Raw genomic sequence first — 13174 nt, forward strand, 5'->3', positions numbered from 1 at the left:
TTTAAGTCAGGACTATATGCAGGAAATGGTAATGCAGTCACATTTTTCTCCTGAAACCACTGCCTGGCATGTTTTGCGGTGTGTTTAGGATCATTATCTTGCTGCAAAATCCAGTCATTTCCATAAAACACATGTGCACTTGGAAGGAGAAAATTATCTAATATGTTAGTGTAGCGTTGACTTGTCAGATTTCCCTCAAACACACACAGCGGGGTCGTTCCTAATAAGGATATCCCTCCCCATACATGAAACTTTGGGCTGTATTTAGGTCGTCGATACAACGGTGCTGACGCAGACTTTGTCCATATTTTCACATTATTGGGATATACCCATATTGAGCTTTCATCAGTAAAAATCACATTTTCCCAGTCAAAGTTTTCATGTGCCAAACACCACTCAACACGCCTGTCTTTATGTTCTTGTTGCATGAGAGGAGAAGGAATTCCAGTGTTTTTCTCCCATCCAAGATCAATCAAATTTCTTCTAACTGTAGATTTTGATACAACTGTTGATCCCCTTTCTATCATTTCATACCTGATGTTGGAGATGCTTGCCCTTTGCTTTTTAGACGCTAAAATTCCCAGCCGGACGCGATCTGAGAAGTCCAATTTTCTGGGTCTCCCTGCTCCTTTCTAGTGCCCAAAATCCTTTCCCTCTTTAAAATTCTTCCTAATCCTATACACAGTAAAAAGAGGAGTTCCTGTTCTCTCTGCCAATGTACTTACATCATCAATTCCTTGATTACACAACTCAAAAATCAACCTTCTTTTATCTTCAGCAGACATTGTTGACAGTGCTGAGGAAAATGACGTCTGCTACAAATTCAGGGGAGGTTACTCTAATTGTACTATACTCAGTAGACCAAGATGAGTTACCTCCCTTATACCATTACTTAGTTTTAAGTATCAGTGAATCAGTTGAGGTGTTAGGATAGCTCAAAGTAAGAAGAAAAATTCTCAATAATTATGAACCAGACTATATGTATTTGGATAACGCAACATTTTCCCCCTTCATAGCGAAAATCCATATTTGTTCCTATTCCAAAACCTGGTAGGGATCATAAAGATCCATCAAATTATCGACCTATTTCCTTAACTAGTTGCGTTTGCAAAACCATGGAGCGAATGGTAAATAATCGCTTAGTTTGGCTTTTGGAAACCAACCATCTCATCACTGATATACAACGTAGGTTGCGTAAAGACCGAAGCACAATTGACCACTTGTGTCGTTTTGAATTATTTGTTAAAAATTCTTTCATCAAAAAACAACATGCAGAATCAAACTTTTTGATTTTGTAAAATCATATGGTACTACTTGGAAGCTTGGTATTTTTAAAGATTTACACTCTTTTGGGTTGAGAGGTCGCTTGCCTCAATTCATATCTATTTTCTTAACTGACAGACACTTTCAAGTACGTGTGGGATCAACTCTGTCAGACTACTTTCATCAAGATTAGGGTGTCCCACAAGGCAGTATTTTGCTGTGTCTTTATTTAGTATTAAAATCAATAGACTATCTAAGGTTTTAAGCGATTCAATTGATGGATCATTATTTGTGGATGCTTTTAACGTTTCTTGTTCAGGCAGAAATATGCATACAAAAGAGTGGCAATTACAGATTTGTCTCAATAAAATTGAAAAGGGGTTACTTGGAAACGAGTTTAAAATTTCTATAACAAAAACAAATTGTTTGCATTTCTGCAGAAAGTATTAAGCGCATAAAGTAGAAAAGGAGGCCAAGTTCTTGGGTTTTATTTTCGACTCACACTTAACGTTTCTACCCCACATTAAATCCCTTAAAAATAAATGCCGGAAGGCACTTGATCTGTTAAAAGTTGTTTCCAGTTCTAAGTGGGGAGGAGACCAAAGTGCCCTACTCCACCTAAACAGATCTCTCATTCGTTCGAAACTTGATTATAGCTCCATCGTTTATGGGGGAGCCTGTAAAAGCAACATCAAAATACTTGATTCTATCCACCGTCAAGGTCTAAGACTTTGTCTTGGGTTATTTAGAACTTCTCCTATTGACAGTCTTTACGTCGAGGCCGATGAGCCATCTCTTACTCAACGACGTATAAAACTCTCCTTACAATATATAACAAAACTATATTCTAAGGAGGCCAATCCTGCATTTAACTGTCTTTTAATCCTCTTAAGGAGGATCTGTACAATAAAAAGTCTTCTCTTGTTCCGCCTCTGGGACCAAGAGTGAAACATTTTCTTTCTGCTGGCGGTATTGAGCTAGCCAATATATCTCCTTCCCGTCTTCTTTTGTCTCCTTCTTGGCAGCTAATAAGACCCGAAGTTGACCTAACACTGACGAGGTTTAAAGAAACGGAAACAAGTGAATTACAATATAAGCAAGAATATAATCAATTCAAAATTAACTATAGTACATACAAATCTTTATTTACAGATGGGTCCAAGGATGGTGGCGCAGTTGCTTGTGACACGGTCATATCTTTCAGATTACCGGATAACAGTTCTATTTTCACAGCAGAAGAAAACGCTATATGAACGGCTCTCAAATATATTGAAAGACATCCTAGACATAAACAGTATATAACCTATTCAGACTCTCTTTCTTGCCTCCAGGCAATTAAAAACCTGTTATGTAAACATCCACTTTTAATAGAAATGATAGAAATGTATAATGGTCTTGCTACTGGCCGGTACGACATCATGTTTTGTAGGTTACCAAGCCACGTAGGCTTTGCTGATAACACAATGGCTGATCTTGTAGCCAAGGCAGCATTCAACAAATCTGTGACACCACTTATTCCATACTCTGATTATAAAGCTACAATTAGATCGTATATCCGTGATCTGATGCAAAAGAAGTGGGACACCCAAGAGGGTGTAAATAAATTACATGCAATAAAACCTTATATTGGGTATACCCACTTGGGTTGTCAGTCCATATTTGAAGAGGTCATTTTGCAGCGATGTCGTATTCGCCATACGAGATATACTCGTGAATACCTTTTGAGAAGCAAGGATCCTCCGTTCTACATCCCTTGGGATGAAAGAATCACAGTCAAGCATGTCCTGCTTGATTGTGTTGAGTATTCCATCACACGGGATCAGTGTTTTAATTCACGAACTATGAAGGATCTTTTCAGCAATGTTAGTCCTCCTTTAATTATTGCATTTTAAAGGAATTAGATTTGTTGAATGAATTGTAAGTACATAAAATATTTTATGATTGGAAGATTAAAATAGTAACTCAAATCGTTAGTGGTTGTACCCTCAAAGGGGGTTGAAGTACTGTAAAAGCATTGTCTTCCTGAGAGGATACATATGTAGCAGTGATGAAATAGTAGAGTTATAATTCTCTATATATCATGTACTTATTTAACAAACGCTTGAATCAATTTCCCACTTGTGTTTTAAGGATGTCATTATGTTATGGTTGTGGTCATTTTAATATAAGTTATAAAATGCAAATAAAAAAAAATATATATAGATAAAAGAAAACAGTTCATAAAAAGGTTTTAGGTGGTAGTATTTTTTTAGATTATTCAGTTTATTTGTGGTAAAAGAGTTCATAAAGTATCTTGATGGCACAGGTAGCATTTCATGAGAAATGCTTTTATTCTGAGATTTCTTATATAAGTCAAGGATGTCAGACAAGGCTCATAGTTCAAGGGGTTGTGTCATGTCAGGTCATGTCAGGTCATGACACTAGCAATTGTTTATCATGTGAGCACGTATGCTGATTTATGGTTGGTTGATTGGCAAACAGTGGGTTCCACATGTTGCACCTGAGCAATTAACCTTCACTTCACATTGGGATACAGAGATAGACAGGTGAGCCATTTTTTCGTTGACGTGGCATTTTTACAGTGCTTGTTGGTATGGGTGAGGCGGGAATTATCATCTAATTCATAGTGAAACATTGTAGCACTTTTTAACTGTAATTGTGTTCTAATTGTAGTTGAATTAGCATTAATAAATCTGTAATATTTATATAAACGTAACATTATCTTTACAAACTTGTAGTTACTTTTCAGACTAAATTGTTCTACTTCATGATACAATTCTTTGCACATTATCATTGCCCAATAGGCGATTTGTGACTGAATTTCTGTACTGTTTGTGTACTACAGACTGTAGCGATTGCCATGTGGTTGGGGAGGACGGCGCCATGTGCTCGATAGGCTGTATACCATATATATGTGAGTGCATGTCTGAGTATTTTGTTTCATGATATTAAGCTGTATTACTCTTGGTTTTATCTTTTTATGTACTGTGAGAATATGTATACTATTATGTGATATTTTAGAGGGCATTTGTACAACAAGGCAATGAAATGAAATTCGTTGTAGTTTCAGTCTAAATCCAGTGTATTTGACATAATGTACTAAGTGTAACTTTTATTTCACATAATGTAAAGGCTGACATGTGATACGTTGAAATGTCATAATTGCCTAAATGTTTCAGGGCAATAAATAGTTGAAACTTGAAACTATCAGTATCCAACTGGATCCACTAGAATAAACAACTGAACCCCAGACAGCGCCTTATTCGTCATTCGCTCCGGCGGAAAAAAAGCTATTATAACTTGGAGCCCCCAGTGAGGATCCAGTGACATGGCTAAGCAGTCCACTAGCCACCACATGTCGTCTGTCTGCGCAACATGTGATCGTCTGTAGAAGATTTGGGTGAGAACTTTCTCATACTTTTGTGCACCTGAATAGAACTGTAAACACTACATTTGTGCATAAGACGATCCACCAGTCTGAAGTGTCAGAGGAAACTGTGTCCCAGGCCTTGATGGCTACATGAACTTTTGAAGTTTTAATCATGTGAAGTATATACACGAATTGTGAATTACTTTTATTTAACATATTGGATATTTACATCCATTGTTTATAATTTTACCTTTTTTGGGGTTCACCTATTTTCATAGGTACATTTGCCCAATGATATAAATATTTTAGCAATTTTTATACTTTATGTACCCGTTTATGTGAATGAATATTTGACAGTGCAGTGAAGGCATGCAGTGATGGGCAATTATTGAGTTTGTGTGATGAAATCTACTATCCACATGCACACACACCTGACATAAGCTAGGTCAATTTGCGTAAGCTAGGTCAATTTGTCAAAGTAATAACATCTATCGTATATAGTTGGTATCCTTGCCTTTCTGGTATTGGTTTGGACTGTGGAAGTTTCATGTCAGGATTGCTTGCCTGTCTGTCTCTGGGTCTTCTTTGTTGCACCCCAAGTTTACTCCTTCACCTTTCACCCCTGTAGTTGCATTGCTGATAGACTTATCCTCTTTGTAGTTGGGTTTTCTTGTCTTGTGGAACTGGTGGTTCTAGTGGTGCCGATATGGCTCATAAGATAGAACAGGATCATAAGTTGATAGAGGAGTTAGAGTCAAAAGATAGACCGCCTTTCGAGGATGGGGATGAAGGTGAATCTAATGTTCTACTTTTAGGTCAGGCTCAATGGGTGTAACATCAAAGGTGAATAGTGCTGAGGAGTTGCAGGATTTGATGGTGTCTTATTTGCAATCAGTCGGTAAATTGTCAAGTAAGGAGCCGGAAGGTGTTCCAGGGAATGTTCCCAGTGGTATACCAACGGATTCTGTGTCATGGAATAAGGGTGTTAACCTTCAGAGTCATCAAGGTCCTAGTCAGTTCCCTGCCATGCCAGGTCCCATTCCTCGTCTGTCATTGTTCTTTGGTGAATCAGGTAAAGGAGAAGCTTCCTATGATCTGTGGGTATACGAAGTCAATTGTCTTCTAGCAGAGAAAACTTACCCTAAGAATATCATATTTGAGGCTGTTCGGCGTTCACTGAAGGGCAAGGCCGGCAAAGTGGCTTCACTCTTAGGATCACGTGCCAGTTTAGAGACCGTGTTGAACAAGTTACAGAGTGTTTATGGGACATGTGAGGAAAGTGAATCCCTTATGGCAAGCTTCTACAGTGCTAAGCAATTACCAGATGAAGATGTAACCACATGGGGCTGTAGACTAGAGGATCTTTATGCCAAGGCTACTCAGAATAGTAATCCTTCAATAGATGAAATCAATCAAGCCCTCAAAAGTGTCTTTTGGCAAGGACTTAAGCCAGCTCTTAAGGATATTTCTGGTCACAAGTATGATTCCATTCTAGACTTTGACAAGTTTCGGGTTGCAATACGGAGGTTGGAACATGAGTTGAGTCAAAGGAATCCCCCTGACGGTTCTAAGAAACCTCATCCGGCTAAGATGGCTTATCAAAAACCCTCTGAGATGCAAGAATTAAAAGATATGGTTAAGGAATTGTCTGCAGAGTTAACCAATATCAAGAAACAGATGACAAAACCCCATAGTAGCCCTCCTGTTCGAGGTAATATAGGTGGTGGCAACTCAAGGAAAGGCAGATATAACCCCAATGTAGACAAAGACCTGAATGTTCGTGGCAAAACAACTTATGATACCCCTTACCTACCATACAAAGGTCAGACTTCACCTGAAGGGAGTTCATTACCAGTTTGTTGGAAATGTGGACAGCTCGGTCATATTTGGCGTGGATGTAGGATTAATATGGATCATCATCAGCCTTTAAACGGACAGGGACCCATGGGCATGGGCAACTCATGGGTCAGTTCACCACTTTCTCAAGTAACAAACATTTCCCAGAAGGATTAGTTGGGGAATCCAATGAGACATCAGTAGTAGTTTGCAATAAGCCATGCGTAGCTCTACTTGACACAGGTTCCACAGTTTCTACCATTAGTGAGTCCTTTTACAAGCAGCATCTCTCACATCTTCCACTCCATACTCTTCAAACACTGATAGACATTGAATGTGCAGATGGTGGTACTTTGCCATATCTAGGATTCATAGCTGTTGACTTATCAGTCTCAGGGGTTGCGTCGGAAACTATCTTGCAATGTTTGTTACTGGTCGTGCCTGACAGTCGCTATAACTATTCTGTACCTATCTTATTAGGAACAAATGTCCTTTCCACTCTCCTGAATAGATGCAAATCTGAGCATGGTCCAAGGTTTCTTCAACATGCTAAACTTCATAGCCCATGGTATTTCACTTTTCGAAATATGGTTATCAGAGAGAAGGAACTGGTTAAAAGAAATTGGAGATTAGGACTTGTAAGGAATGCAGAAGGTAGAAGTATTGTTGTGCCTGCCAATTCACAAGTTGTTCTTCGGGGATCTGTAGACAAGGAGATTTGTTATCCAAAAGTACTCGCTACTTTTCAGGCAAGTTGTACCTCAACAATACCTGCTGATCTGGATGTATCACCTTCTCTTATGTACTACAAGTATCAGGAGCAAGATCCCGTTGAGGTTCATGTGTCCAATGTTACAACTCGTACTGTAGTCATACAACCTAGAGCGGTACTTTGTGAACTTCAACCGGTTTCTGTTGAAGACATCAACTTAGATCCCACATTTGACATGGAAAGTGTACTTAGTAAAATAGAAGTCCACAAGGATAATTTATCTGAAGATCAATTATCAGCAGGACTTAAGGTTATCAAAGATCATATTGATGTTTTTTCTCATGGAGACTTAGATCTTGGCCATTCAGCTGCGGTTCAACATAGAATCGAATTAGTGGACAACACACCCTTTAAACAGCGCTATCGCAGAATTCCCCCATCATTATTTGAGGAGGTAAGAGAACATTTGAAACAGTTGATGGCATGTGGTGTCATTCGAAAATCCCATAGCCCCTGGGCTTCGAATATTGTCCTATGTCGCAAGAAAAATGGAAAACTTAGGATTTGTGTAGACTTCAGACAGCTCAATAAAGCCACGATTAAGGACAGCTTTGCTTTACCTAGAATAGATGAAGTACTTGATTGTTTGGCTGGAAGTTCTTACTATTCTAAGTTGGATATGAAATCGGGATATCACCAGGTCGAGATTTCAGAGGAGCACAAGGAGCGCACTGCATTTACTGTAGGTCCGCTTGGATTTTTTGAGTACAATAGACTTCCATTTGGCCTCTGCAATAGTCCTGCGACATTTCAGCGATTGATGCAAGATTGTCTAGGGGACTTACATCTATCTATTTGCGTAATCTACATAGATGACCTGATCATCTTTGCTGAGAGTTTTGAGGAACATCTCCGTAGACTGACCAAAGTACTGCAGCGATTGAGAGAATGCAATCTAAAACTAGCCTCGGATAAGTGTGAGTTCTTTAAGGAAAAATGTACTTACATTGGACATGTCATATCCAAGGATGGTATCGAACCCGATCCTTCCAAAATTGAAACCATTAGAAACTGGCCAAGACCATCAAACCCAGAGGAAGTCAGAAAATTTCTAGGTTTCGCAGGGTATTATAGGAAGTTTGTTCATAACTTTTCACAGATATCCAAACCATTGTCTACTGTAATGCCGAAACCAACTGATAAGAAGGGTAAATCAAAAGTGGATTGGATTTGGGGGGATGCGCAAGAACAAGCATTCATGGAACTTAAGGATAGACTCTCATCACCACCTGTATTGGGATTTTGTGATTACTCACTTCCATTCGAATTGCACACGGATGCAAGTCAAAGTGGGTTAGGTGCCGTTCTGTATCAAACCCAAAATGGACACAAGAGAGTTATATCTTATGCCAGTAGAGGATTATCAAAGCCAGAAAAAAACTATTCAGCCCACAAGTTAGAATTTCTTGCTTTGAAATGGTCAATCACTGAGAAATTTCATGAGTACTTGTATCAAAATGAATTCACCGTCTTTACAGACAATAATCCTTTGACCTACATTTTAACCACAGCTAAGCTTGACGCGACTGGCCATAGATGGTTGGCGGAGTTAGCAGCTTACAATTTTGACATTAAGTTCCGGCCTGGAAAATCCAATGTGGATGCAGATGTGTTATCTAGGATTCCAGGATATGCAACAGAGGCAAGTGAAACGATTTCCTCAGAATCTATAAAGGCCATTTGTCAGTCTGTATCAGCATTTAACTATGTTGAGTGTTTGAGCATGTCACCTGATTCGGTACTTGATAATGAGGCAGGTCAAGATCTGAAGGCAATGACTCCAAGGGACTGGAGAAAGGAACAACTTCAGGATCAGACTTTGGCTGAAGTCGTAACATGGATTAGATTGGCGAAAGCGCCAAAGAAAGGTCATGTCACCGGTGAATTTAACTCTTATTTACGGACATTTGAGAATCTGAAACTACGACAAGGTGTTCTTTACAGAATTACAGAAAGTTCTGAAGGCACTAGTGAACAGCTAGTTATTCCCTCTCATTTGAGGAAACAGGTACTACAAAGCTTACACAATGATATGGGACACTTGGGCAGAGACAAAACACTGTCACTGATTAGGGAGAGATTCTTTTGGCCCGGAATGGCAAAAGAGACTGAGAGTTGGATTAAGGGATGTGCACGTTGTTTACGCAGGAAATCGAGAACAAGTTCTAAAGCACCATTAGTGCCTGTACAAACATCATATCCATTAGAACTGGTTGCCATGGAATTCTTGACATTGGAACCTTCCAAAAATAACTTCCAGTACATGTTAGTGATTACAGATCACTTTACCAAGTACTCATTAGCTGTTCCTACCAAGAACATGACTGCACGTACGACTGCGGAAGTATTTTTGAACAACTTTGTTTATCAGTTTGGTTACCCGGCAAGAATTCATTCTGATCAGGGTGCAAATTTTGAGGGACGACTAATTCAAGAATTGTGTGCAATTACAGGTATGAAGAAGTCACGAACAACGCCATATCACCCCATGGGTAATGGGCAATGTGAAAGGTTTAATCGTACTCTTCTCAGCATGTTAGGTACTCTAGAGCCAGATAAGAAGGCAGACTGGAAAGCACATGTCGCACCTTTGGTTCATGCCTACAATTGTACTCGTCATGAGACGACTGGGTTTTCACCATTCTATTTGATGTACGGTCGACATCCCAGACTACCAATTGATTTGGCATTTGGTATTGAGAGACATGCGAAAGAACCACAACAGTCTTATACAAAAGCACTGAAGGAGCGATTACAGAAGTCCTACGACCTTGCAGCAAAACTTTCCAGGAAATCTAAGCACAGGCAAAAACAAAGTTACGATCAACGGGCACGAGGAGCAAAAGTCATAGTTGGTGACAGAGTGTTGGTAAGAAAGCTTGCGTTTGAAGGCAAACATAAACTGGCTGATAAATGGGAAAATGAAGCATATGTTGTTGAAGAACAGCCAAATTTAGACATTCCAGTGTATGTGGTCACTTCAGAAGCTGGAGAAGGAAAGTCAAAAACAATGCACAGAAACCATCTTCTTCCTATTAGCAGTGTTGACATTGACCAGAAGCAGCGTCCGACACCTAAGCCAAGGAAGGTGTTAAAGACCCAGGGTACTGCTAATCCAACAAGTGAATATTCTCAGTATGATGAGACATGTGTTTTGAACTTAACGGATGCCACAGAACAGTCAGAAGGTGCCTCAATTCCAGGAACTTCAACAGAGACTAATGACGTGGTAGTATCAGAACCAGGTAATGGCCATAATGAAGACCTGAGTGATTCTGTGTCCGATGGTGAAGATTCTAGATCAGAGTCTACTGATGAAGCTATCGAGTCAGAAACTGTGACATTATCTCAAGAAAATGCTGAAGAAGATACTATAGAGTTGGATGAGAACAGTGCTGTTGTATCCAGTGAAGTACAGATTCACACTGCTAATAACGACCCACGTTGTTCTGGACGACAGAGACGCAAACCAGCATGGCATACAAGTGGCGACTTTGTGATGGCACATGCTGTGCGTCCGCCAGAGTGGCTTGAGAAGGCAAGATATTTGGAAGATTTAGCAACGAAGGGCACTTTTGCACATCTTCCCACTAAAGTGTCTGATGTACTGTTATCAGTCATTCAAGGTCATGGTTAATGTCGAGGACGACATTTTCATTGCCGGGGGTAGTGTGTAGCAGTGATGAAATAGTAGAGTTATAATTCTCTATATATCATGTACTTATTTAACAAACGCTTGAATCAATTTCCCACTTGTGTTTTAAGGATGTCATTATGTTATGGTTGTGGTCATTTTAATATAAGTTATAAAATGCAAATAAAAAAAATATATATATAGATAAAAGAAAACAGTTCATAAAAAGGTTTTAGGTGGTAGTATTTTTTTAGATTATTCAGTTTATTTGTGGTAAAAGAGTTCATAAAGTATCTTGATGGCACAGGTAGCATTTCATGAGAAATGCTTTTATTCTGAGATTTCTTATATAAGTCAAGGATGTCAGACAAGGCTCATAGTTCAAGGGGTTGTGTCATGTCAGGTCATGTCAGGTCATGACACTAGCAATTGTTTATCATGTGAGCACGTATGCTGATTTATGGTTGGTTGATTGGCAAACAGTGGGTTCCACATGTTGCACCTGAGCAATTAACCTTCACTTCACATTGGGATACAGAGATAGACAGGTGAGCCATTTTTTCGTTGACGTGGCATTTTTACAGTGCTTGTTGGTATGGGTGAGGCGGGAATTATCATCTAATTCATAGTGAAACATTGTAGCACTTTTTAACTGTAATTGTGTTCTAATTGTAGTTGAATTAGCATTAATAAATCTGTAATATTTATATAAACGTAACATTATCTTTACAAACTTGTAGTTACTTTTCAGACTAAATTGTTCTACTTCATGATACAATTCTTTGCACATTATCATTGCCCAATAGGCGATTTGTGACTGAATTTCTGTACTGTTTGTGTACTACAGACTGTAGCGATTGCCATGTGGTTGGGGAGGACGGCGCCATGTGCTCGATAGGCTGTATACCATATATATGTGAGTGCATGTCTGAGTATTTTGTTTCATGATATTAAGCTGTATTACTCTTGGTTTTATCTTTTTATGTACTGTGAGAATATGTATACTATTATGTGATATTTTAGAGGGCATTTGTACAACAAGGCAATGAAATGAAATTCGTTGTAGTTTCAGTCTAAATCCAGTGTATTTGACATAATGTACTAAGTGTAACTTTTATTTCACATAATGTAAAGGCTGACATGTGATACGTTGAAATGTCATAATTGCCTAAATGTTTCAGGGCAATAAATAGTTGAAACTTGAAACTATCAGTATCCAACTGGATCCACTAGAATAATCAACTGAACCCCAGACAGCGCCTTATTCGTCATTCGCTCCGGCGGAAAAAAAGCTATTATACATAAGTCCCAAACCATTTTATGTAAATTTAAGTTTTCCAGGTTTATAATCGTAGAATAAGTGCTCTTTTATTCTATGACTAGATTTGTCTAAATTGGTAACAGCTGAAGGGACGATGTAAATCCAGCTAGAGTCCATGCAGGAAGCAAATGTACTGTAAGTCCCCATGGTCCTATCTTCAGTTCTTGGCAACCTATAGTTCATTTCTATATTGTATTGTCCTCTATAGTCTGTCCTTCGTTGACAGGTTTTTACAATGTATGTGCTATCAATTTATTTGTATTTTTATAATTAATCGTTCTCGTCACTCACTCATGGATGGTTCTCCAAAGACTCTTTTTGGAGAAAATATACTGAGGGCTACAAGGGCGTAAATATATTTCAAACTGAAGGCCCGATGCAATAACAATCGGCGCTGGGCCTCCGGGCCGTCGATTATTTCGAACGCTGCAGCGTCGTGTTGGTAGAAAATGGGCCCAGCGAATGTGTGTGTGTGTGTGTGTGTGTGTGTGTGTGTGTGTGTGTGTGTGTGTGTGTGTGTGTGTGTATGTGTGTATGTGTGTATGTGTGTATGTGTGTATGTGTGTATGTGTGTATGTATGTATGTATGTATGTATGTATGTCTGGATGGATGGATGGATGGATATGTATCTCTATGACGCTAGTAAAGCGGGGTATCGTGAAAACGTGGACGCACAAACTTACATTTTTCCATGTTTCAGCCTAAACTTTGACTCCAGATTCGAATCTGAACATTTTCACATTTAGTTGACTTCGTTACATTCTTGCCTCAATCACTACAATTACATTTGACAATTTAAATAAATAAATCACACTTACATGTTTACACAATGCCGTGTTTATTTTATTGTCTAATTCAAGGCGTCATAGATAAGTGACTTCTTGGTGTCAGTCATGGTGATCTCTGCCCTACTTATCACCTTCATGTTGACAGTGTAGAGACATGGCGGCCCAGCACCAAACATGGGAAGAAGAAAC

At 39.0% G+C, this 13174-nt stretch overlaps 1 long non-coding RNA gene across 1 annotated transcript; it reads left to right on the top strand.

The window, feature by feature from the left end:
* Positions 1 to 3749: 3749 nt before the first annotated feature.
* Positions 3750 to 12051, top strand: LOC137276918 (uncharacterized). The gene is made up of 3 exons (XR_010956592.1): positions 3750 to 4177; positions 4443 to 4663; positions 11723 to 12051. It is a non-coding gene; the product is annotated as an uncharacterized lncRNA (long non-coding RNA).
* The last annotated feature ends 1123 nt before the right edge of the window (positions 12052 to 13174 follow it).

The sequence above is a fragment of the Haliotis asinina genome, chromosome 3 (genome assembly GCF_037392515.1).
Source record: "Haliotis asinina isolate JCU_RB_2024 chromosome 3, JCU_Hal_asi_v2, whole genome shotgun sequence".
Taxonomy (NCBI): Eukaryota; Metazoa; Mollusca; class Gastropoda; order Lepetellida; family Haliotidae; genus Haliotis; species Haliotis asinina.